At 45.7% G+C, this 26160-nt stretch overlaps 1 long non-coding RNA gene across 1 annotated transcript in view; it reads right to left on the minus strand.

Moving 5' to 3' along the window:
• Positions 1-1472: 1472 nt before the first annotated feature.
• LOC122463223 overlaps positions 1473-26160 on the minus strand; it is a 57336-nt gene continuing 32648 nt past the window's right edge. Inside the window, exons 2-3 of the long non-coding RNA XR_006286389.1 lie at positions 8513-8681; positions 1473-1604 (exon numbers count right to left, since the gene is read on the minus strand). This is a non-coding gene — a long non-coding RNA (uncharacterized LOC122463223). The remainder of the gene's footprint in view (positions 1605-8512; positions 8682-26160) is intronic.

Below are 26160 nucleotides of genomic sequence, written 5' to 3' on the forward strand. Positions count from 1 at the left end.
ACTGGATTGATGTATCTATTTACCAATTACGCTAACACTAAATCAGTTAAACTATTCAATCAAGCTATCCCAAAGGGTTCAGTTTGCAGTGGTGCTGCTGTAACCTATTGACCCAAGATGCCTGTTGTTGTATGGTTTGGATATTTCCAGTAATTATGCCACTTTCTTCTGTTTTCATCTCTGCCAAAAAGTCATTTATTCTTTTTATGCACTTTTATTAGCCACTAGTATGTCTGATTAGGTTCTTTCATTATGTTCTAAAATCATTTCCTTGCCGTACCCCTGGTGAGACTCATTTCAAGGAAGAGAAGGAATGTCTAAAAAGGCACATTCTGTTTCTAAATCAAATGGCTCGAGGATGTGCATTCCAAACTAGAAGGTTCAAGTGTGATCTTGCTTAAAAACATCTCCAAAAACACTAGCCACTTGGTAAATGGAGATGATATCTTTAAAATCAAAAGTCAAAGTACACATCAGATTTATTTTTCAGATAGAAAAAGAGAGAGGTATGATACGAAAGTGACAGTGTTATAGTGTGATTTTCCTTTCTGTCCAAAACAAGGACAGAATTTTATGCTGGTGGTGCCAGACTCAAAGGTCCAGTAGATTTATTTTACCAGTTGAATGGTGTTCCGTATAATTAGCTACTGCCATGGGACAAGATAGCTCCAGAGACCACATTATCCATGACATGGCAGAAATCCTGTCTTCTGTGTTGTAGGGAGCTGCATAATGCTATCTAGTCCCCTTTCCTCCCCAGAGTTTTGCCCATTCTGGCATTTGTGTCAGAGGATTGAAATCTAGCCTTTATAACTTCAGGGTGGAACATCAGGAATGGCAGGAGCTAAGTTTTGCCCCAATACCATCTACTCTTTGCTCAACTCCCAAAATGGAAATAGAATGGAAAAATATCACATTAAAAAACCTCCGAACAAGACACACAAGCAACATAGCAAAGCAATTCTCTTGATACATCTCCCTGGAATCCTTGCCATTCCCTTCCCCAGTGGCAGCTACCACTCCACCAACTCTGCTGATGATAGTCACTGTATTGGGGCTGATTCTTCACTGCCTTGCAAATTGGGTAATGTTTTACACCTGTGCAAAGCAAGTGCAAAATGCTACCATCCACTGGCAGTTTGCACCCCTAGTGCACAGGTGTAAATGACTAAGCAGGTAAAAGGAAGTGGAGAATCAAATCCACTCTGTCTGACTCAGGGCCTGAGCCTGCTTTCATTCAAATAAATGGCACCTCTCACCCCCTTGATTTAATAAAACAGGATCAGGCCTTTCACACTGTAGTTCCTCAGGGCAGGGGACTATGTAATGTTTATACAAAGTGCAATGCACAGCTGTGTGACCACATGGATAATAACTGTAATGGAGTCCTTCAGACTCAATGCAGAACTTTAGTGGAGAATCTGCGACAGCATCCATCTAAAGGAAGCAGTTCATTCAGATCATAAATTGGCCTTACACTCAACTTGCCAGCGTTTCTCTGTCTGTCTGTATGCACGTAACAGGATAACTTTTGAACACCACAGCGGATCGATTCCAAAATCTCAGGGAATGTTCTAGGCATCCATGAGCAGAATTCTATTGATCTGGGGGAAAATTAGAATATTGAGGAAAATAAATGGAGGACACATGGATGTTCTGCAGAGACACAGCTTCAATCCCCACCCCCCCAACCCCATGCAATTGTCTGGAGATCAAAGCATCAGTTGATGGCACCCATTAAACGCCTTCATGCATAACAATTACCCCCATTTCAGCTCTGCCCATCCTCCCACTAGTGTTTAACATGTCCACACCCTGAATGATTTATCTTCCAGATGGAAAACAAATAATTATGTTGGGGGAAGGGCAGAATGGAGCTGTACACACATACCCTGGCTTGGGGGGGTGGGGGTGAGGGGAGAGGAAGAAGGGGAGGCTCTGGTACGGAGGGAGATTGGGGGACCCTAATGTGATGAATTGGGGGCACTGGCCATACCACTCCTGAATCGAGAATTATTTTATGATCTTGTATCATGAAATTACTGTGGCATGGACAGCCTATATGGATGTGGCACCACCATGAATTAACAGGGTTGTGTCATGTGTCTGCCAGGTCGGAGACAATGGTGAGTGAAAAAGCAGCAGGTGACCCTATCAGCAGTCTAGAAAGGGACTCAGGGCTGTGGGGGGACAGGGGGAGGAAACACTACAATGTGCGGGGGGGCAGGAGGAGGGAAGAGCCATTTTGAAGCAGATTAAGATGCGGGAGGCTGCTGCAGCAGGGTTGGCAATGGGGCAGAGGGCCTTGCCTGCCTGACAGAACACAGAGGCCGCAAGGGAAGGGTGAGCTAGTGAGGGACATAGCGCTTAGAGTGTTCCATTGTTTTGTGTGATCTGTGCGTTATCTGTTAAGTGTGTATACTGTCAGCTTCACAACTGCTGCATGCCCCTGAGAGAATTAGGCTGGAAACCAGATGCTTCACAAATCACACCTCTGGGAGAAGGGTGTGTTTAGGTGGGTGTGTTGTGGCCAGCGGGTTCTGAAACTCAGCTGGGGGCGCTAGAGAGAAAGTCTGCAGCATCCTGAGAGTGCCTGGGGACCCCAAGATTGGGGCAAGGGCTGGGCCCTGTTCAGCCTCCAGCAGCATAACACACCCCAGCAATCCAGTTTAGATTCCCCTCAAAGCAGTCCTGGGCGGGGGGGGGGGGGGCAGGAAGGGGTGCTCTCTAGGACCTGAGACTGTGTGTGGCGGTAAGGGGCAGACAGAGCCCCTAGTATGGAGGAAGGGAGGAATGGCGGGGGGGCCAGACAGAACCCCTGGCAGGTGGAGATCAGGGGATCCCAGAATGGAGGGCAGGGGGAAATAGGGCACACACAGCCCCTAATGGGAGGGAAATGGTGGTACACAGCACTCCTGCCATGGGGGAGAAGGAATAGGGAATGTGAGGGGGAAGGGAGCTGTACACAGAGCCACTGGCTCGCGGGAGAAGATAGGGGACCTGGCATGTGGTGGAAGGGGTTAGGGGTACACAGAGCCCCTGCCATGGGTGGGGAGGGAGGCATCGGGGACACACAGAGCCCCTGGCATGAAGGAGTTGCTAAGCAGAGTTGCAGAGAGTCTCTGAAACAGAACAGGATGGGAGGTTGGAACACAGGGAGCCTGGGGGGGTGGGGGAAATGAAGGCTGCAAGGGGCCGGCAGTGGATGCAATGAGCTGAGCCCACTGATGCTATGAAGTGCATGGCTCCTCAACAGTGTCCTCAAACCACTAGAGATAATCTCATAGGTTTAGAAAAGTTAATTTTCATGTGGTGCAGCAGGTACCATCCAGGTAAAGGTCTTTATATAGAGCTGAGTGGGTTGTCATCTTTCACCCATTTTGTATCCTCTCTCATCCATTTTGTGGCTGCCAACACAGCAGCAGAAACCTCTCGCTGATGCAACAGCTGAACAGCTGCAGTAAACAGTTGTTGGTTTAGAGGAAGGAATTCTCTCACTTTGAAACCCTCCTGTACAAATATGACAGTGCAGAGGCTCAAAGTGCAGCTTGAGGGAGCTGACAGCACAGACACATCACTTCTTCAGGAACCCAGACCTCTTTCTGTGTACCACAGGGAAGGAGCGGGTTTGGGTTCTTCCACTCAGACATGGCCCCAGAGTTACCACTAAAAACAGATGTCCCTGTAAAAAGGCTTCACACCTGCCAAACCGCCAGCCTCAAGCTTCCTTCCTTGTTTCTTCAGGCCTCAGAATAACGAGAGCATTTGAGCAACGTGCAGCATGCTCTGTGGTTTTCCCTGAACATGCTATCTAATCTGCTCAGAGCAAGAAATCCTACTACAAGCCTTCTAAGATAGGAGAAAAGAGGTCAATTATGCAGCAATGTGCACTTTGTTCAGAGGGTTTCACTTTTCAACGCGAAATGCTTAGAACAAGAGAAGTGTAGGTCAGTGTTACAAATCTTGCAGGAGTGGAACTCAAATTCTACAAAATCAAAATGGTTCTCCTCCTCAGTCTTTTTCTATGAAGTGACCTGCAAACCACAAAGACAGAACAACTGTGCTAACTAAAAGTTGTCAAGAATCAGAATGTTTTAACCGTGATTCTTTTTAAAAACAACGGCATGAATTTTGAATTATAGTGCTGGTTTGCTTTTAGTTCCTGTTTTTGTTAACATTGAGAAATGAGGGGCTGCAGAAAGCCAAGTAATGTGCAACATACAGAATACAAAAGAAGGAAAATGGTATAGCAGGACCGTATTGAGAAAAGATCTTATTTGTACAGTTGTGAGTTGAAGAAAAGCAATCCAGAACAGACTAGAGAGCCAGAGAGAAATGAAAGGAAACAGAATAAAGGAAATAAAACCCAAACTATAGCAAACACTGATTGTGCACAAAAGTCTAATGGGTCACAGTGAAACCTTGTAAAAATATTGCTCATTTTTCTCTTTCTTTATTTCATCTTGATTAACTGGAAAAAAACCACCTTTGGTACTTCTTTGCTTCTGTATAAATGCCCAGTCCTGTAACTGTTGGAAATCTCCCAGTAATTCCAGTGGCAGTTATGTCTGCACTAGACTGACAGACCAGAAACAAAGTTTTTCAAGAATGATTCCTGACTACTTTTTATCCCAAAGACACGGACTTTCAGGGCCTTATTCTAGAAAACCTAGAATTTACAGCTGTGATTATTATTGCAGATATGAAAAAAGCCTTCTTTTATCTTATTTTTCATAGAATAATTACATTTTCAGGAGCTTCAGTTCTTGATTTATATTTGGCCTTTTCCAAAGGTTGCTAAGCTTCATCTCTAATACAGTGAAACTCTTTGCCTGATATATTTGCGCATTCCAGATTATGTACCATTATGTTGGCCTATTTCAAAATGAGTCCATTTTAAATCATCACACACTCTAACCATCTCTAGAATACAATTTTAGTTAAACACAAAAGTTCAGTGTCATATAAAACAACCTTGCAATGAAGTGTCTTGTCTCTGCAATGGGAAAATCATGTACTGCATAATCTGCATGATGTTGCAGAATGGTTGCTTCAGAATTGATTCAAGCGGTTTATGTGCAAATTTAGCGACTATACATATACAGAGGAAGATGCTTGCTGCCAAATACAGGTGCATACAGTTCCTTTTTATTTGTGCATAATGTTCCTCGGTGGGTGTGAGTGAGTGACTGATGTGTAATATCACGACCTGCCTTCCTGGAGCAGTACATCACCAAGTCCCTTCTTAACTGCATTGGTTATTAGACTCAACTATTTATTCGAGTCAAAGAAGGCATGTAATACATGCAGTTCCTTTGTATTCTGGAGTGTAGTATCATGGTGATTATCCCAGATTAATTCGTTAGCTTGCTTCTGCAACTGCTCCAGTGGCCCATTGATTTTAAACAAGTTTGGCGCAAACTTGGACAGGGAGGTAAACATGCCAAGGATTGTATTTAGCAACAGTTTATGGGGTAGTTCCATGTTCTTCACCTGAGTGACTTTAGATGAGCCCATCTACAGCAAGGCATTGTGCAACATATCTTCCCTCTGGACTTATTATTTGTATTATAGTAGCACCCAGAGGTCCCAGCTGAGATCAGAGCCCCATTATGCTAGCCTTTGTGTACATATATGGTAAGAGACAATCCCTGACCCAAAGGATTTCTGATCTAAGTAGACAACACTGACAGGGAAACAGATGCAGTGAAGTGAAGTGACTTTCAGATGATGCCATTCTCTGGTTTCAAACATACCTGTTTTATCATGTGACTTCTGGAGGACAGTAAGAACATTTGCATCATGTTTTTCCTTTGAATAGTCAGAGACAAGGAGATCATCAGCAATGGCTGCAACTCCATTGAGTGCCATATGAAGCACCTACTACCATGGTGATTGGTGCAATATGAACAAATGATAGATATATGTTGGCGCAGTTTCAGAGTAACTCCAGCTGCATCCCACCCATGTGGTCCACTCCTGGTGTGCCCAGTCATGTCTCAGGTCTCCATCTGTCACCTGTCTCGGGGCGAGGACAGTTGTCCCACCCTTGCTCGGACTGGGGGTGTTAATGCTGCACAGGCCCCTGCCATCCACTGTGATAGCCCTAGCAAGCCAGTTTGCCTAAATGTGTCACCCATCAGTTTTATGGGGCCCTACCAGGCCAAAGTCTTTCCAACCCTTCCTCAAGGATGGGGGCCCCCTAGGACCGGAGGTCCCGTCCTTTTGCTGGATTAGAAAGAAGACTCTGTGTCCATCCCAATTCATCCTTTTATACCAAAAGCCCTGATCTCTGGAGAACCCAGCATGATCTATGGTATATGTAAACCTCTCCAGGGGATGGTACCTCTGCAGTTGTTTAGTCTCAGTGAGTCACCTTAATCATCTACTGTTTTGAGTTCCTGAAGAAGCCATTGTGACCCTTCCATGGAGCAGAACACAATCACACATAAACAATCCATCATTCTAATACACAGGTCCCCAAAGATACTGCATGGGGTTGCAATATCTGCCATAGATGTGTCTCATGAATCTGGCGTTGGAATTTCCCTGGTGCTGAGATGTTGCGTTAAAGATGGGCAGGAAGCTGTATCAGCCAAAATCTGTGATGAAAGTTCAAAGGGCTTGTCTACACACAAATCGCTACAGCAGCACTGCTGCAGGGCTTCAGTGAAGAAGCTACCTACATGCATGGTGTCAGCATAGGCAATCAACCTCCTTGAGAGGTGGAATTCTCCCATTGACCTAGTGCTGTCTATACCAGAGGCTAGTTGGGTTTAACTGCATTGCTCAGGGGTGTGTGGATTTTTCACACCCCTGAATGACATAGTTATGATAACCTAATTTCCTAGTATAGACCAGGCCTAAGTTATGATGATATTTCCCACCCCTGAGCAATGTATTTATACAGACATAGGTCTGTAGTATAGACCTGGCCTTACATTCTAATAGGACAAGGAGCCACCTGCAACTGAAAGCCTGCAAAGCACTCTTAACATTAGCAGTATCATCATCCATTAATGGGGTGTGGTTTTCTGGCAAACACTGCCAGCCTGTGATATTTCCTTGCAAGGTTGTTAAGGAATAATAATAAAATGAAATGAGTATGAATGTGTGTTATTGATATGTAGCGGATATGAGATTTGCCAGAACCAAAGTCGCAGATCTGAAGATCCCCAACCTTTGAGAAAATTCAGGTGTGACTCTGAATTTTGCAGTTCAGGCCAATCTGTAAAAAAGACAGCTAGACCTATGAAATACATGAACATGTACATTGCTTCCAAGTATCATTTCAAATGTGGATTCCTAGAGGTTCTTTAGACGTCTCTGTAGTTTTACTCTATGTCTGTTGTATGTTCGTGCTGTCATAGGCGCTGACTTTTACTTTTCCCCAGGAAAAAGGACTTTTACTCCACCCCTGCTCTGCCCAGAGGCCCCACCCTGACTCCAACCCTTCCCCCAAGGCTCCCCCTTCACTCCGCCTTTTCCCACCCCACTCTGCCCCTTCCCCAAGGCCCCCGCTCACCCGCTGCTCTCCGCCCTCCCCCAAGCCACCCAACAGCTGATCAGCAGAGCCAATGAATAGCTGTGGCTAGTGGGTGCTGAGCACCCCTGGAGTCAGCACCAATAAGGGCTATTGTCTCTTGCCCTGTCACTTTGACATATGTATAAAATAGGACATTTTTCTAGGACGTTAATTTTAGATTCAGTGGCAGGGATGTTCCCTGTTTCCCCTTGATAATTAGAGTGATTGGGGAGCTGGGTGAGTGTTCCCCAGAACATGGTGAGAATGAGGGGACAGAGGGATGCTGATATTCAGATCACTCCATAGACCTATGGAGAGAGCAGGCATATCTATCCCACTGGCAGATGGAGAGGGATGGAAAAAACAGGAGCTTCATGTGGCTCTGCTACTGGACCTGTTGCTGTTACGGTAATTCTGTCCTAGCAGCAGGAGAGTTACAGCACTAGAATGGGACTACGGACAACAGAATCTCAATTCATCATTTATATCCCGATGCTCCAGGCTGACCTCTCTTTCCCCAGTATCCTCTGCTGTAATATGGGCCGTTGCATTTCACAGTCTTCAGAAGCTCTCTCTAGCTGATTGGCTGAACCAAGCAACTACATTTAACTTTTATCCTTGTTTAACTTCAAAAACTTTGGATTCAATCAGCTTTTCACATCTGAATCCCATTTCTTGGTGCCAATTCCTCTTGCTCACTCTTTATTTCAATTATGTGGAATTCTCAAGACCTTTTTGAACCTGGTTTATCATTTCCTGCTGTTTTATTGCAAAGTCATATAGGATTCACTGGGCTGACATTTCCAAATCGTGTACACCTTTGATTGTATCAGTGACCAAAATATGCTTTCACATATGCCTTGGCTAGATCATTATAACCGAAGTCCTGTGCACTTTGCAGTTTCACAGCTCCAGGCACCTGTCCTCTGACCCAGCAAGTCTCCCTTCAAATTTGTTAATTATTTATGTTTTTTTCAAAAACATTACCTTTCTGTACTCACAAAACTTGCTCTGAGCAAATGTTCCCTCTTGTAAAATCATATTCATGCTCCCTCCATATGTTTCCTTTTTCCTCTCTCCTTGTCACTTGGCACGTCCACTTCACATGCTGTTTCTCATTTGCTCCTGAAGGGTGGAACAGTTTCATTGAGGCCATCTGTAAAGGTGAGTTTCTCTGCTCAAAACGTGTAAGCTCACAACATGTTTCTATTTTAATTAACGTTAGAGTTTTACTTGTTTTGTAAGGCCAAATCTTCAAAAGTGGGGGGAGGTGCACATTTGCTCACCCCCACTATACACGTATCATTGAGGTATTTGTGCTTCTAAACTGGGTCTGCATAAACGGGCATATATATTTTTTGCACACACTTTTGAAAATCTGGCTCTGAATGTTTTATTGTGCCTCATGTTTAAAGCAATTTTTATGTGTAATGATTTTGTTTATTGCCACATTAGTAGAATATAGTATGACTAAAATTGCGTGATTGAATCCTTAGTGGCAACTTTTTGTGATCTACAATAACTTTCTGATCCCACAAACCTGGGGCTGAACCAGCTCCTGGCATAATTTACAGCAGCTTAAGGACTGCTCTAAATTGTGCCAGGTGGAGTGGTCCCTGGTCTCATAGGTAGGGCCCTACCAAATTCACAGTCTATTTTGGTCAATTTCATGGTCACAGGATTTTAAAAATTGTAAATTTCATGATTTCAGCTATTTAAATCTGTAATTTCCTGGTGACGTAACTGTAGGGGTCCTGACCCAAAAAGGAGTTGTAGGGGGCGGGGGTCACAAGATTATTGTAGGAGGGGGGTGTTACTGCTACCCTTACTTCTGCACTGTTGCTGGTGGCGGCACTGCCTTCAGTGCTGAGAAGCTGGAGAGCGGCAGCTGCTGGCCAGGAGCCCAGCTTTGAAGGCAGAGCTACTGCCAGCAGCAGCGCAGAAGTAAGGAAGGCCTGGTATGGTGTTGCCACCCTTACTTCTGTACTGCTGCCTGCAGAGCTGGGCCCTCAGCGAGCAGCCACTGCTCTCCGGTTGCTCAGCTCTGAAGGCAGCAGCGCAGAAGTAAGGAGGGCATGGTCTGGTATTGCCGCCCTTACTTCTGCACTGCTGCTGGCAGGGCGCTGCCTTCAGAGCTGGACACCTGGCCAACAGTTGCCACTCTCTGGCCGACCAGCTCTGAAGGCAGTGCAGAAGTAAGGGTGGCAATACCGTGACCCCCTAAAATAAGCTTGTGACCCCTTGCAACTCCCTTTTGGGTCAGGACCCCCAATTTGAGAAACGCTGGTCTCCCCTGTGAAATCTGTATAGTATAGGGTAAAAAAACACAAAAGACCAGATTTCACAGTGGGAGACCAGATATTATGGTCCATGACACATTTTTCACAGCCGTGAATTTGGTAGGGCCCTACCCATAGGGATTGCTCCATCCATGGAGGATTGGCTGGAGCACTGTGCACCCTGTGGTCTGGCCTCCAAGACACCCCCAGCATGTAGAAGGTGAATAGAATAGCCAAATCTGAATTCTGCAGCTGGGGCTAAACTTTCCCCCCAGTATCTGGGCTCAGCCCTGGAGACTTCCATGAGATCCCCTCTCCCAGGATGCAGCAGTATCAGAGCTGTCCCACAGTCACTACTTCAGGCTTAGAGCTAGATAGCCAGCAGAGGCTGAACACTCCCAGTCAGTGTAGGGTTATGGCAGGTGGATTTGTCCAGAGGCACATTCAGTGGAGCCATTTCAGAGCTTTCCGAGCAACCCCTGCTGAACCTCTGCAGGGAGACAGTAGTATGCCATGGTAAGTTGTATCAAATGCTGCAACAGGCCTACGAGGACTAGGATCAATGTCCCTCGCATGCACCACCAGTGTTAAACTCTATACCATGACCTGGCCTGAACCCCAGCTGGGAGAAGGGCAGTTGATATGTGTTCTTGGACGTGGTTCTTCACTAGCTTCTCAAGTAACTTGTTCAAAAATTGGAGGCTTGAGACAGGGAGGTGGTTTATGAGGTCTGCTGAGACCACAGAGGTAAAATTGGCTGGGCTATGGCTTCCTTCAGGGGGGATGGTAGGTTTCCCTCTTTAAAGCTGGAGCCAGAGCCCCAGATTCTGCAGAAGTCTGCTCAGTGCACTTCCCTAATCCTGGAGCCATCCATCAGTGCAACTTAGAGGAGCCTCAGGGTTTCTCAGAATTACACTGTGAGTAATGGCCTTTAAGGGATTGTTACACCAACTGAGGAATGTGGGGGGAACACCCAAGATGGTTCCTACACTAAGGTATCTGTGGAGGGGGTCGTGTAGAGCAGTTACACTAGCTTTATGCTACACAGAGATTCCTCTATATCAGAGGAAATCTGCAGCTGGCCTGATACCCTGGCTTTCCAGATGCAGGGGCCAAGGATCTGGCCCATGGTGTTGGTAATCTCTGTCAGTAGGGATACTAAGGGCCCCTGAGTGCCAGGCATGAAGGACATAGGCCCAGTTTCTTTCAGAAGTTCATTAGGATGAAGGTTATTCCCTCTCCAAGGAAAGTGCTTACTCCTCAACAGCTGCTAATTTTAGCATTACATAGTCAACCCTTCCCTGGTCCCATGCCCAGAGCCAAAATCCCCATGCAGCCCAACTGGCATACTCACTATGCAACCAAACTCAGTCTCAACGGAACGAATCAGGACTCCTATAGCTAACTGACAGGCAAGAAACTCTGAAGGTGCTGCATAGCCCTAAGGAAACATCTCCCAGGCTGAAACTTCATTCTGGAGCTCAGCCAGGAGCCCATAAAGCCAAAAATCCCCCCCCCTCCCCCAAATCACATCCTCTTAAGATTGGAGGCAAAGCTCAAGGAGCAAGAGGACCCCATCTGACCCCACCCTCCCCCCTTCCCCCATTCTCCTCCAACACACTGTTCTTCCTAGACACTGGTGGGGGGAACCAGGGTTTCTCCTTTCCCAGAAACAGCAGGGAGGAGAGACCAGGTTTTACTTTACAATGCTTTTACTTGCATTGAAGAATGTGTCATTCTTGGATACTGATGCACTAAGTCCAGCTGCTGACACCATGTATTCAAACTCCCAACCTATTAATTATTTGCTGAATGCCAACAGTGTGCTCACTGTCATGCAATGCATGGGCCGGGCCCAAAGAGTTTCCATTTTAAGAGGGCACATGTAGGCAACAATTAAAGTGTTCAGAGCACAACTGGCTTTGGATTTCGGTTTGGGTTCATACTTTGTGAACCATTCCATCTCTAAGGGTGAGGCCACTGGCAGGCCCCAGGGGAGAAGGGAGGCTTGGGGCGGGATTTGAGAGAGAAGAGGGTAGGGAAGAGCATGTTGTGAAGTAAACTATTCCAGATAAAAATTGGGGTATGGTGGGAACAGATGTGACAATCTTGCTCTAAACAGTTACCCAGGAAAGACCGAGCCTTAGGGGATGTCTGCACTGGAGCTGGTGGTGCCATTTCCAGCTCAGGTAGATGGACATACTCTAGCTTTGATTGAGCCTGCGTGCTAAAAATAGCAGCTTAGCCAGGGCTGCACAGGCAGCAGGAAGAACTAGCCACTTTATGTACATGGGGTTTCAGATGGGGTCCCACCACCTGTGCAGCTGCCCTGAAACTGATATTTTCAGCATGCTCGCTCACTCAGATGTAGCATCCACCCCAGCTGGAAATTACGCCTCCAGCTCCAGCGTAGATATACCCTTAAAGTGACCCATCAGCACAGGACCTCAGGATCCATGCCTTCCCCAGCTGTTGTTTAGATCGATAAAAGCACTGGTGGTTTCTGGAGTCTGAACAGTCACTTGGGGCTGCTCTCTGTCAGATTGTTCAGTGAATGCACGAGAGACTATCTATTCATGCAGGCTGCAGGTCCACTGGCAAAAGAGGTCTTATTTTTATGGACCTTGACCTTTGTTGAAAGTCGCACTGCACTGGCTTTGGATGCACAGTTTAGTACATTATGCCTGGGACTCAATATATTTAGGTTCGATTCCCTGTTCTCCCACAGACTTCCTGTGTGCCTTCAGGCAAGTCACTTGATCCTCTCTGGACCTCATTTCCTCATCTGTCAAAAGGGGATAATAGTTCCTCCCTCCCTACCTCACAGAAGTGTTGTGAGAATCACTACAGTAAGGTTGTGGGGTGCTTAGATACTACCATGAGAGGGGGCCACATAAGTAACTAAAAGATAGAAAAAGAGACATCTTAGATATCTCTAAACGAGCACCCAAATCAGTAGCAAATTTTTAAATTTAACATCTTGTGTTACGTTTTCACAAATTCTGCCCTACACTTTTCTGACTCAAGCCATTCCTCTAAACTGCACCTCTTAAAAGAAAAATTAATCATTACCCATGGGTGATCAGCTGTAGAGGGCCAGTCCCTTCTGCAAGGGGCTCAGCACCTCACAGAATCAAGCCCTAGAAGTCCTGCATCTGAGCTTCCGTCATGTAATTTTATACCCCATACAAATCTTGTTTGAAAAAAAAAAAAAACACACAAGGAAATAATATAGGGGGGAAAAGTGTGCGTGAGATTAAATTTTTTTTCTTTTGTTCAAACAAATATAAATGCTTTAAAGTGTGAAATTTCTCTTGCTTGGTTGGGTTGTTTTTTTCTGTGCTCTGGTTAATCACGAAAGGAAAACGGGACTTAAATGGAGAGATCATACAGTAAACGTCCCCGCAGGGTAGGCAGGAAAGCTACTGTAACTCTCTGAAATAAAGCACAGGGATGCCCTTAGGAAAAGGTTCAGAAAGCGACAGGAATCTGAATGTTTATGAATAAATAAATCTCAACTACTATTTTAAAGGTTGACATTGCCAACTTTTCAAAACCCTCTCTAGGGACGCATCCCAGTTGGGAAGAGACCAAGAACAATTTCAATGGGAAATAAATTGGCAAAGATATTTTCTATGCAAAGCCAGAAGTGGATTAATTCTGATAGGATGACCCCCTTCTCTATCTTCTCTCCCTCCTTTTGCATACCATTGGTCTTCCTTGGGGTATTCCTTCTCCTCTGGGGGATGTTACATGGGATTCACTTTACAGTAGAACCTCAGAGTTAAGAACACCAGAGTTACAAACTGACTGGTCAATTACACACCTCATTTGGAACTGGAAGTACACAATCAGGCGGCAGCAGACACACACAAATACAGTACAGGATTGTGTTAAACTACTAAAAAACCAAAGGGAAAGTTTAAAAAATATATATATGAAAAGGTAAGGAAACTGTTTCTGTGCTTGTTTCATTTAAATTAAGATAGTTAAAAGCGTCCTTTTTCTTCTGCATAGTAAAGTTTCAAAGCTGAATTAAGTCTATGTTCAGTTGTAAACTTTTGAAAGAAAAACCTTAAGTTTTGTTCAGAGTTACGAACAATCTCCATTCCTGAGGTGGTGTTAACTCTGAGGTTCTACTGTACTTTGTTCACTTGGAAGGGCCTTGCGTTCACACACAACTTTTTAAAAAAGAGCATTATTTGGCATGGTGGGTCACAGCTATTGCTGGGCAATTTTTTTTTGTCCAGTGTACAGTCCACTCATCACTCTGTGTCCCCCTTGTGGCCAGGCATGGTGCTGCAGCTCTCTGATGGGGCTAGTGCCCTCTCTTAATGGTAGCTCTAGCAGTGTGGCGGTTTCTCTGCCTGGTAACTCATCCAGTGATTGCTCCTCAGGCCAGGTCACAATTTTTAGTCCACCCCTTTCCAGGCCACAGTTCCAAACTAAAAATCTCCAAAATGTATAACACAAAACAAATCCTTCCATCCTCTGGCTCTTCCTCAGTCAGTCCTCAGTTCAGCCTGCTGTCCCCTTGCTGGGCCCGACAACCATTGGGGAAGACTTATATGCCACCTCTTTGGGGCCAGCAGGGGAACCCAGTCCCACCTTCTACTCTGGGTTCCGTCCCAGGGCCCTTTACCCATAGTGCAGTTTACCCTGGGCCACATCCTACCTAGTCTTTTAACTTCCCCTCTGGATCTCCCAACCTCCTTCCTGTTTGATCAGGGTCTTCCTCAGGTCTTCCTGCTTTGAGAGTTTTTCCTAGTGTCTTCCCTGCTTGATATTTCTACCTGGCTCTCTCTCCAGCTGCGTTTCACCACCACTTAAGCCTGGCTTTTCATGGGGAATAGCCTGATTTCCCCTCAGGTGGAGCTCACTCTGCAAACTGGTTGGCTTAAGCCCTGGCTCTCCAGCCCACTGGGCAACCACCCTGTTATATCCAGCAAATACTGAAGTCACTGAAAAATGTATTTTGGGGGGCACTGAAACTATTCACAAATTCAGATCAAATTCTGTAAATAGTTTTGGCTGAAAAAAACTAAAACCAAAACTTCTGGAAATGTCTAAATGATTCATTCTGAATCTGCTCTCCAAAACAAAATGCCAGTTTGAACAGACATTCCCAAGTAGTTTGCTCAAAGTGAACAAAATATTTTTGGGTTCTCATTTCATCAAGAAAAAAAAGTTTCAGTTCTAAACAAACTGAATTTTCAGTTCGGCTACTGAACCAAAAAAATCAATGATTCATTCAGCTCTAGTGGCAGCAAGTAATGCTCTTTTGAACAGAAGTAACTCCACTTCACAGAGAGTTTGCTTCAAGGTTTGCGTGGATACATACCTAACTAATCTGCTTCTGATAGTCCTCCCAGTACTATTCCACAGTGCATTGCTTCACACCTGAATCAGCCTGTCTGTGTACCCTTCATCACTCCAGGATCATCTTGACCAGATGTCATCTCTTCGCTTAAATGCAAGTAGGAAGCCAGGAGTGTCCCTTTTTGATACCAGCTAACAAGTGAGTTCACACACCCAGAGTCACATACCTCTGCTCATGCTCTCCATTACCTGCCCATACTATCAGAAACTGAACTGTATTTTTGAGAGTGATGCCACCACCGCACCCAACAACAATATAGGGGACAGTTATCCACAAAGCACACCAGACAACGTGGCAAGCACCCAAGAATGCACTGAAAACTCCCTGGACCCTATAACGGGAGGTCTGACCAGGAGATTTTTGTATATGACATGGCAGATCTGAACACGACATAAGAATCTCATGTGGACAGTCAGCTTGAAAATGCTGTGGAGGAGAGTTCTACCAGTAAGTATTAAAAGCTATATTACAATATTACTGTAAGGGGAATTTACACTACTTTTTCTGGGTCGTGGTTGTCCACCGCCATATTGGGTGAAGGTAGGAGCCTCATTCTAGCTGCTCACCTTTTAACTTTCCACCCCCGCATAGCATGCTCAAAATGGCACCTGTGCCAGAGATTTAAAACTATAAAGGTTAGTTTCCCTGCAATATCAAATCCCACAACCACCAGTCTTGTTTGCTGACTCCATACCCTCCCTTCCCAAGCTGCTTCCTCCCTCCTTCTCCATCCACCACAGCCACACTCCTCTCCTACTCAAAATGGCCACACTCCCTAGGTTAAAAAGAAGTCAAACACACTGCAGGCAGGTTTATTGAAGAGGCAGATGCAGAAAGAGAAAAAGCAATAGAAAAAAGTACTTTAGTTCAGATACATTACTGCACTCAGCTTTTAGCTGAGGTGAGACTTTTGTCAAATAAATAGCCCAAATCAGGCTACTGAGATATTTCAAAATGCACAAAGATTTTACAGTGCTATAAGGCATTCATTGACATCTGAACAGCAAAATTCTATTAATTTTGCAGTGTGCTTTATGCTCCTTTGTGGGTATCAGAAGACAACATAAGGCAAAGTCGGTGCACTGTGTAACCTTTCTGCCTGCTGGAGTCAGCAGGAACCAGGGCCAGGTTCAATATCTAGGGGTTCCTTTTCAACAATACAACACAAGCTCGAGCCCCCAGCCCGTAACCTTGCAAAATTGCACACAACGCCTGGGGTGTCTCTGAGAGGCAATACTTCCCCACTTGCAAGCACAGAGTCTGAGTGTAGAAAAGAAACTTTTAATGAAAGGAGGGAAGTCACCCGACATTAATTAGGGAAATGCCATAAGTGGGATTCTTAATCATAAAACTGTGAGTAGGTCACCCACCCCAGAGTGCGTGGGGCAGTGTCTTCTGCCTCATGTTCTTGAGTTTTACAACCAAAAGTTCCTTTTCTGTGGCCTCTCTGCTCCCTCACCATACCCCACTCACAGTGGTTGTCCTGTGTCCCTGAGGACCCAGGGTTCAGAGGTGCATCTGTGTGAGTTCACCTCCCACCCGGGGAAGAAGCCACCTTGCTTGCTCCGCCATCTGAGCACTTGCTCTGGCTGCCCACCTTGCCAGCCATGGTTCCCCTCAGTTGGCTGCCCCGCCAGCCACTCATCCCAGTCCCGCCAAGCAACTGTCAGTTACCTTCTGCTGCCACCTGCCTCTCTGCTGTGACCTCTGCAGGTCAGTCGCATAGTGATTATCAGCTTTTAGTGATTTTCAGCTTTTGGTAGGCTGGGCAGAAACGCTGTCCCACCACAAGTGATTTCAGCACTCATTTAAGCATTTAAAATAACAAAGGCTCCTAATGGAGCCTATTTAGCTCTATCTTTGAACAGTGGGGAGAAACAGGCTAAACCAGACTGGGGACCTATAGGAAGAGTCCACATCTCCTGGCTGGGATACCTGTCCCCACTCCTCTTACTTTCACAGAGGTGTGACATTCAAACCCCTGGGTTAACAAGGTCCTTTCAGCTGAGGGTGATCCCCCTCATTTGGGACAGGTTAAGCACAGTTCTATTCATACAATAAAGACAACAACAACTATAACAACATGTCACTACCCCTGCATTCAGTACTAAAGTGATTTGTAACCCAATACCAGCCAAAGTTGATGACTTTGAACAACACAGCTTCTATCTGCTGGATATCTTGGCAGAGTAGGTGTGTTCAGTGCATGTAAATACAATGTGCTCCTGAAGTCATTCGCCCTCCCAGCTAGCTGTCGGAGGAGAACTCATTCAGACCCTGCTTACATCTATTTTGGTGCACACATTGCAAGGCCATGCAGCTCTCTTGGGACTGTCAATACACTTAGTGGTTCCCTTCCACTCCAGCACCAACTGGGGAGACACCATGCTGGTAAATAGCAGTGCTGTGTATCTTCCTGGTTTGCCCACTGTCTTTGTCACAAGACCTTTCTCTGTCTCCTGGGGGGCCTCAACAAAGGGTAAGATCCTCCAATGTAAAGACAGCCAGCAGAGGTGCACATCAAATTATTAACTTGCCTCTGATGACCTAACCACCTAAAACCAAGTGTCCAGGGAAAGACTTCATAAGCCCAGGAAGCAGAAAGGAAGCTGCGTCTCCCAGAATGAATGGAGGAATTCTCACTTCATTAATGCTCACAGTGGTCTGAGGAATAAAAGTTCCCTTGCTCATTCCACCAAACAGGCCTGAGTTTCTAAAGATCCTGGCACCATGAACCTTTCCAGACCACCCCACATGAATACTGGTGAACATTCCACAGGGATGAGCCAGGCCTTGCAGCAACATGGAGAAATAGTCCTTCCTGTTGATAAAGTCTTTGGCTTGGTGTGGAGGGGAAGAATAGGCATGTGCATCTCACCCACAGCACTTATACAGTTCGGGAACCCCATCCATGCAAAGCCATCAAACTCCTGTGCATTGCCAAGCTTTAGGACACAGCACAGCAGCACCTTCCTTGGAGCATTGCAAACCTGCAGGACAACAGCCCCAACAATGGATCTACCAACACCAAAGCAGTTAGCTACTGCCTGGTAGCCATTGCGGGCAGTTACCTTCCAAGTGGTGATAGCAACATGCGCCTGCACATTGAGGGGAGCTCTCATGTTGGTGTTCTGACGCTGCAGCTCCAGAGTGAGTTCTGCACGGATTTCCAGGAAAGCTGCTTTTGTCGTTTTAAAGTTCTGCCACCATTGCTGGTTGTCTCAATGTTACATTGCTACCGTGTCCCACCAATCCCGGCTAGCTGGCCAAGCTTTGGAAGTGGTGCTTCACTGAGTAACGCTGCTCCAGACACACGCACCAACTTTTCAAAGTGCCGGGGGAGGAAGGAGGTGCTCCAGCCCTGGCTCTGCCCCTGGCCTCGCCCCGCTCCTTCCCCCAAGTCCCCACCCCACCTCTTCCCACCCCATCTCATCCCATCCCATCCCCAAAGCATGCTGCATCCTTGCTCTTCCCCCCTCCCTCCCAGCCTCCTGCATGCCGTGAAACAGCTGATTGCAGCAGGCAAGAGGCACGGGGAAGAAGAGGGAGGCGCTGACCTGGGGGCCCACCAGCGGCGGGAGGCGCTGGGGGAAAGCTGATGGGGGGGCTGATGGTGGGTGCTCAGCACCCTCTGTTTTTTCCCCATGGGTGCTCCAGTCCCAGAGTACCCATAGAGTCAGCACCTATGGCTCCAGATAAATGCTTTGCAGAAGTAATTTCTCAATTTCATCCTCCTGCTCCTCCTCCATTAGCCGTATGACTGTGGGATTCAAAGCCCTACAAAGCCACAGATCCAAATCCATCCACCCACATGACTGCCAATGCACGTGCATTAGCCTGCTCATATTAATAGCTCAGCAGAGGTCCTCCAAGTTGCCAGATAGCAGTTCGAACATGGCTCTGGCAAAATTAATGGATGATAGAAGAGGAATCAAAGGAGACTGCTAGTTCGACCTCCACCCCCACAATTTCTGAAATTCTGAGAAAAGCCACAGACCATAGAACTGGGCAGCAGAATACAGCCCCATGGGATATCTGCCCGAATGCTCAGCAGTTGATTCAAACAAGCGCAGAGCTGTGAGTGCACAGTGATTAACAAGTACCTTAATCTGGTTTAAATGGTGCGGATGCACATCAGTTTGATATTGTTAAATTGGTGCACTTGGAGTGAACTGCTTAATGAGATGTAACATCCCTGTGTAGACAAGCCCCTCAACTGTAAGCGTGTTGGTAGACAAGGGCCCCAATCCTGTGGGGCCTCTGCGCACTACTGGAATATAAGTGTTTACTAACTATAATTAAATCCTGTGAGCACAAGTGTGCCTTTAAATTAGTAGAGAGTGCTCCAGTGGGCCCTTCAGGAGGCACCTGATCTGATTCTCCTCTCATTTCACCAGTGGAGTTACACAAACACAAAAGAGAGGAGGATCAGATCTATTGTGCCTCAAACAGGCAGAATGCCTCCAAGAGCACAGGGGGAGCATGGGTGATGTGCCACCCTTTGATAAGTAAGAGATTCTTCCCAAAGCCCAGTCCAAATCGTGCCTTTGACTCAGTTTCCCTCTCGCCAATAGTCAGTCACCATCTTCCAGTGCTTTTTAAGTTGCTGAGGTGACTAACTCAAGAAAGTCCACCTCTTCCAGAGTAATCAAAGTCCCAAACAAAAACACAAGCACCCCCCCCCCACCCAATCTTCTGTCCACAACTTCATGCAAGACACAACCCTTTCACTTCCCCTCTGTTCCAACAGACCTCTGCCCTTCTCCTGGGCCCAGCTTCTAGCCTCCTGGGCCTCAATCATTCTCTTTGCCTTTTCCATCATTGGTAGAGATGACTGCACTGCCTCACAAGCTGGCAGCATAGCAGGAGCCCGCACCCACCCTCTACTATGAGGATCCTAGGATTCCTAAAGAAGTGGACTGTCTACCCCCATTACCTAACTGCCCTCTCTCTCCTTCCCAGGGCCTCTTCCCTACCTTCCCAGCCTAGGCCTCTTCACTGGTCCTTTCCTGGCTGGTCTTCCACTCTTTCACAGTGCACAGACTCCCAGTCCTGCTCTTCCTGGAGTTTCTCTCGGATTAAGTCACAGGTTGACCCCAGTAAAGTGCCAGTGTAACCCATGTGCCTAGTAGGGAGATCTCTCTCTAAGAGACCCCTGCAGGGAGGTAGGAGTGAGTTGTGTCTGGGTCATTGTTGCTAGGCAGATTAAGCACTCCACAGCCAGAAGCTTCTGGAGTTGGGTGTGGTAGGTTTGGGTCTGCTCCAATAGGTTCCCTATTGCTGGAGTCGGACTCCATGAGGTAAGCAGACAGGGCAGCTGTGTTGCAGAAGGCCATGTGCCCTGTGTGAGTTGGGAGAAGCTGAGCCCAGGAGCAGAAAGCAGGTTGTTGTCCCTAACTCCGAAGCATTTTACAGCAGGGTTTTCTTTTAATCTATACACTTAACTGCATGGTTGGTTAATCAGTCAGTTGACAGGCTAGCAGTGATTTCAGCAGAGGAACAGTCTGCATGGATTCCAACTGAAGATTCCCAGTGGAGGGAAGTTGTTTTAGACTCAGCAGACAGTATAGATTTGGTGATCAAAGTGATCTAACTAAGACTCAGGTGAACAAAAGCTATGCTTCTGGGAACTTTCAGTTTCTTCTCACTGTATTTCTGTGGGGACTGAACTGTTCAGATTTTAATTTGTCTTCTTTATTTATGTTTATGTATAACTGTGAAAGTAATGTCTGTGGATTATAAAATAGCCATATCATGCTGTAAAAATTAGATTTGTTTCTTTATCATAAGATTTTATAAAGTCATTTAATTAAATTCATTTCTTTAGTTCCTTTTGGGACTTGAATGTGGGGAGGTTGACCCTGTGCAATCCTTGCTGAAAATCCTTAGAGGCTGAACTCGGAGTCCAGCTAGTTTCTATGGGAGTTGGGTTTTTGTAAGGCACTGGAGATGGGAAATTAAGTGAACTGTAGGGCACCCAAAGCTTACACCAGCTCATCCTATGACAATACATCTTGCACTCCTACTGTGTGGGGCCAGCTCTGCCATGGCATCTTATTGTAATGGCCAAGGCAGAGACAGGCCAGTAGTGTCCTCTGGGCCAAGGTCAAAGGCAGGAGTCAGGAGCAAGACAGGGCAAAAGACAAGGCCTGTAGCAGTAGCAAGCCAGAGTCTACGTTGTTACTTAGATGGCTCCCTCGGGCAAATTCCTGCTTTAAATAGTTGGTTTGGACCAATCAAATGGCCTCAGGGTTCCATCGGTCTGGCCTCTTTGGGTGGTACTTTCTGTGGTGCCTAACCATCCAGAGATTGGTCAGGTGCTGCTTTGCCTTGCACCTAGTGGTGACATGGAGGCATTGGTCACACAGGACCCCACAACCCCATATAGGGCCATGAATCTAACAGTCCTTATCCACTCTCAGAGTACGCACCAGCACAGGTGCTAGACTTGTGTTCCCTGAAACCAAGAAGTGCATTTGGACCCCACTTGTGCACAAGTGTCATCACAGGGCTGCACAGTAGTAAGCCCTATGTAATGTATGGCATCTCTCTCACCTGTTTTATGATAGAGGGGAAGAGGAAGGAGCTGTATAGAGAAACTTGAGCTGTTCTGTGTTTGTGTGTATGTCTGCTTCAGTCTCATCCTATAAAATATTACCGAACACAGTGCCAGAAAACATAACAGATCTCAGCTAACCGGGCTCTCACAGAATAAATACAAGATTTTCCTGGCAGAAGTAGTAGCTGTGAAGAAACCAGAAATAATAGTGTTGCTCGAAGGCTTTGCCAGGCCCCAGGCAAGAATTCTAAAGCAAACTCTCCATTCAAATAAAAAGAAAAATCAATAAATAGACCGTGGCACGATGGATGGCAGAAGGTTGGGTGTGAAATTCAGAACTGTGTGTGGTTCTTGCAATTGCCATCTTTCAAATGAAATGGAATGTAAAGAATTGTTTTGCCCTGGCCACGTACCGTAAGGCTCCTCCCAGCCCCCAATCATCCCAGGTGGGAAATACTGAAAGCTGTGAATGTGTACACAGCGCGTGGCTCTGAAAAACAAAGACATGAGAGTGAAGACAAGCTGGGGAAATGAACGTGGGTCCCATATTGACCAAATTAGAGGTCAAAGCATGTGAATTCCATGGTGACTGGTGCTGTAGAAAGCCCTGAGAAGTAGGAAGCTAAGAACAGGAAGAGGAATGGTGTTGGCAGGTATACGCACCCAACTAGGCACAGAAGATGTACTGCCTAGATACCACAGGGATGGGCACCCTAGAAATAGAGAGAGTTCAAAGACATTAGGAAAAATGGAAATTCTCTGAATAGTACTCATGTCACAGTCGACTAGATCAATTGTGATAGAGTAGGTACAAGTTTTGTAAACCGGACCTAGGAGACTTTTTGGTAAGACAAGGAAGCCCTTAATTCTAAAAGCTGGGCTCTCTCAGTTCATGTCCAATCCTATTGCCCTGGATCCACTGTGACCACCAATATCAGGAGTAAACAATGGGCTGGCAATCAAGAGGGGAAAAATATATGAACCCTTCCAGAATCAGCCCTCTTTGCATTTTCCAAGCTACAGCTGTGTACATGGTGGGTTTCAGTTCAACAGTCCCCAAATTCAGGATGACAGTGTCATAACCAAGGGCATTCATGTCTCTACACAACATGACAAGGTCTGTCATGACCCTGTCCCAGGAGACTCGATGTTCTGGGATGGAATCCCATGCCTGTATGGGTGTTTTATAGGTCCTGCCCCCTGGGATCCTCCTCAACCTCTGCTGCAAAAGTTGCGCTCTCCACAAGGAAAAAAAAGACACTTCTTTTTAAAAGGAAAACCTAGATTCTCCTTTCCAGTCCGATTCTGCCAAGCTGCGGGGCTTAGGGACATGAACTTTGCATGACCCAAAGGCTACCACCCTGCTACCAGAGATAATACTGGTATAATAACTGTGTCGAGACCAGGCAGCATAACTATTTTAGTTGGAGTTTTCCTTTAACCACTGAGGACAGAACAAGTAGTAACAGGCTTAAATTGCAGCAAGGGAAATTTAGGTTAGACATTAGGAAAAACTTCCTCACTGTCAGGGTAGTTAAGCACTGGAACAAGTTACCTAGGGAGGTTGTAGAATCTCCGTCATTATCTAACCGTTCTTCAAAACCTCCAAATACCTCTCAGGGATGATCCAGATAATATTTAGTCCTGCCACAGTGCAGGGGCCTGAACTAGATGGCCTGTCTAGGTCCTTTCCAGTCCTACATTTCTGTGATTGCTATAACTGTACCAGTAATATGCTTTTTGTGTAGACATGGCCTGAGTGTAACTTGCTAATTTCAGACCACAATGATAAAGGCTACTAAATGGTGGGGTGGGGTGGCATTTTTACACCATTAACCACCACTATTATCTGCTCCTATGAAGGCTAAGTGTTTCCAAAATGAACATCTATAGTTAGACAACTAAATAAGTAGGAGTGACACAATATACCCCTGTATTAACACCCTACACACTATTATAATAATCTTTGTACAAAGTATGCCTTATTTGTTATCATTTGAAAACTCATAATTTGCTGGTCATTATTGTCCTAATAAAATTTATGTGACGGCATTGTATGTGAAGGTATAAGTTCCCCTGTATGTTGTTATAAACACATGTTCCAAAACCCACAGTCCTGCCAAAACTGAGGTCGGCAAACAGGTCTGTTCTAAATAACGGAATGTGTGCTCTGCTTAATTTGCACTTAAGCAGTAAACAGTCATCAAGCAGGAAGGGAAACGAAGCTCAAACAGGTGAGAAAAAGCAATAGAGAGCATCCTTCCCCATAGACTTTTTAATCTCCTGGTGCTCAGCTGGAAATGTTTTTCAAGAGGGGGACTGAAACTATAAAAAGAAGGGACAAACACCCCAAGGCACCCCTCTCTCTCTCTCTCTCTCTGCCCATCACAATCACTGCACCTGAAGCGACATAGGAAGCCTCCACTGGACTCTGGGAGAAAGGGTCCTGACCTACAGGATTTGGTCCATAAGACTGCTGAAAGCATGTGGTGAGAAAACTTTGCTTGGAATTTAACATAGTTTGTTAAGTTAGGCAGCGGTAAGCGTTTTATCTTCATTTTTCTTCTAACCATTTCCGGCTTGTATGGCTCATTACTTGTACTCACTTAAAATCTCTCTTTGTAGTTAGTAAACTTGTTTTATTAATTCAGTGTGTTTAAGTTGAAGTCTGGAAAACTTCATTTGGGGTGACAAGTTGTGTGCATATTATTTTTTAAAGAAATAACAGACTTGATATAACTTGTATTCTCCAAGAGAGAGCTGGGCAGTACAGGACATAAATTTCGGGGGGGGGGAATAAGACTAGGGGTGTGTTTGGGGTCATCCTGCAGTATAACCAAGGCTGGTCAGAGGCAGAGTGTCACCCAAGTGTGGCTGGCAGGCTGCAGTTACATACGGACACTCAGGGTGTAGCTTTCATGTTTGAAGGCTGTCTGTGAATACTCCAGGTGGGAGCTGCTCCAGCAAGGCATTGTAAAGGGCAGCCGAGGTTGCGGGGATTCAGCTGCTCATCAGTCTGGATTATACCCTAGTATGTCATAGTAGGGCTTTTAGAAAAATAGTAAGAATTTCCCATAACAAATATTGAAAGCAACAACACATTTGTTGGTTTTGGTTCCCCCTGCAACTTTCTGACTTTCCACTGGGAAAATGGAGAGAAGGTGAGGAGAGAAGAACCAAAAATTGAAATGAAACATTTCAATTCAAATGGAAACAAAATTCTTCATTCACAAAAAAGGTAAGGTAATAAGATTTTGAAAAGCCATTTTCCTTTGAAAAAGCTTTGACCAAAGAAATGGTGACCACCTGAATGAATACATTACTTATTTTTCCTAGAATTGCTGAGCACCCAGCAGTCTATATCACCTTGGAGGGGGACTGGCTCAGTACTCACAGAGGGAAGAAAGTCAACTAGCAAATCATAAATATCACATCTTGCAGCACCTAGGTATTGGTGGGAGGCCTTTCGTCCAAGCACCAACTCCTCAAGTCTATATTCACAGATGCATTACGGTTAAATTGGACCGTGGTCCCAAAAATTCTGCCTAGGCCAAAAAATCACCTGGTGGCTCTTCTACCTGAACAGACTCTTCCTTCCAACATTCACTCCCAAGATGGACTCTTGCCATCTTCCACTCCTGAGACCTTAATCTTCCTGCCACATAAGGCAGTGTAACGCGCTCCGGCAGGTAGCTGGCTAGCAGCAATCAATTATGTCGTGCACTGCTGCCCACTGTCGTGTCAGGCAATGATCTTGCCTTAATCTTCCCCAGTCCAGCTCAGCTGGTGAAGTCTGACAAGATTATAACCAAAGGAGTTGTAGCTCCAGAGTAACCTCAGGCTTTGTAGGTCCTGAAATGCAGCAGCTCTAATAGAGTTTGAGAAGTCTCAGTGTGCTTCAGAGAAAACGAGAGGAACGCTTATGAAGATGTTATTTTCCCTTCTGGCAAGCAGCAAAGGGCCTCACCCTAAACTCACTCAGTTGTCATCGCTCCCAACTCATATGAAAAAAAACCACTAACATTTGCTACTGTATGTTGTCATTTGTGCCATGTGACCTGAGCTTGGGATTATGATGTTGTTATTTTAGAAGAGAAGGATCAAATTCAGTACGGCTTTAAAAGCTTGTGTAACTTGTCAGTGCAATTCACCGCCCTGACAAGTTACACAATGGGTTGGAGAGCCTGTCACTGCCCCAGGGCATCCTATGTGTATGTACCTTCTCTCTTGCCAACTTTTACAATAGGTTTTAAAAAGCAGTGACTAGGCTCATTTTTCTAAACATGGGGGCAATTCTTTTTAGACACGTAAGATGCACTGCAAGGAGCCTGTGTTAATAAAGTAGCATCTTCTGGCCTTTACTCAGTTTGGCCCTTGTTGCTGCAGTGTACATTGTACAAAAATGACTGGGGACCAA

This window comes from Chelonia mydas, chromosome 1, assembly GCF_015237465.2.
Source record: "Chelonia mydas isolate rCheMyd1 chromosome 1, rCheMyd1.pri.v2, whole genome shotgun sequence".
In the NCBI taxonomy this organism is placed as follows: Eukaryota; Metazoa; Chordata; order Testudines; family Cheloniidae; genus Chelonia; species Chelonia mydas.